The 704-nt window shown below is 31.7% G+C and overlaps 1 long non-coding RNA gene across 1 annotated transcript; it reads left to right on the forward strand.

The window, feature by feature from the left end:
• Positions 1-141: 141 nt before the first annotated feature.
• LOC110020143 lies at positions 142-483 on the forward strand. Its single transcript, XR_002293504.1, has 2 exons — positions 142-218; positions 377-483. It is a non-coding gene; the product is annotated as an uncharacterized LOC110020143 (long non-coding RNA).
• The last annotated feature ends 221 nt before the right edge of the window (positions 484-704 follow it).

Raw genomic sequence — 704 nt, forward strand, 5'->3', positions numbered from 1 at the left:
CCCATGCAAATAGTCGGGGGACTATTTTGGCACTTATTCTATTGTTTTAATACTATATGCTTATATAGAGTGCATTACAATTTCATAGATGTTTTCACATTGGTTTTTCTGTGTGTATTGGTTACATCAACCATTATGCGCAGGTCCAGTCAGTTGCATGGAACAGGTATTCTCCGGAGCTGCTGCTTAGTGGATCATTCGACAAATCGGTTGTTATGGTGAGAGACAATATCCACTCATAATTCTTTTTAGATCCTTTTATTTTTTACAATTGTGGTTTCCATTTCAAACCTGATTTTTAGAATAATGGAATTTTATATGATTTCAGTATCTTTTGGTCTTTACTTGTTTTGATTCTTGCAAATATTATATGCAGATAGATGGGAGATCTATCAATGAGGTTGGTAACAAGTGGCCTCTTATGGCTGACGTTGAAAGCTTGGCATGGGATCCACATGCACATCACTCTTTTGTGGTGAGTCAGATAAATATTTTAGGGAAATTTGCACACATTCCACGCAATTCTTATGCTTACACCCAAAGTTTGATAGTATGTCGGCGGTGATGCCATTTAATCTATATATTTTTATTGAACATAAGAGTTATTATTTAATCAAATCAAATTATAAATAATATTAATTTAGTTAAAATGATGTCTTTTTAATTAATTTATACTAATTATTAAATTAATTTTAAAACTAAAA

This window comes from Phalaenopsis equestris, unplaced genomic scaffold (genome assembly GCF_001263595.1).
Source record: "Phalaenopsis equestris unplaced genomic scaffold, ASM126359v1 Scaffold000094, whole genome shotgun sequence".
Lineage (NCBI taxonomy): Eukaryota > Viridiplantae > Streptophyta > Magnoliopsida > Asparagales > Orchidaceae > Phalaenopsis > Phalaenopsis equestris.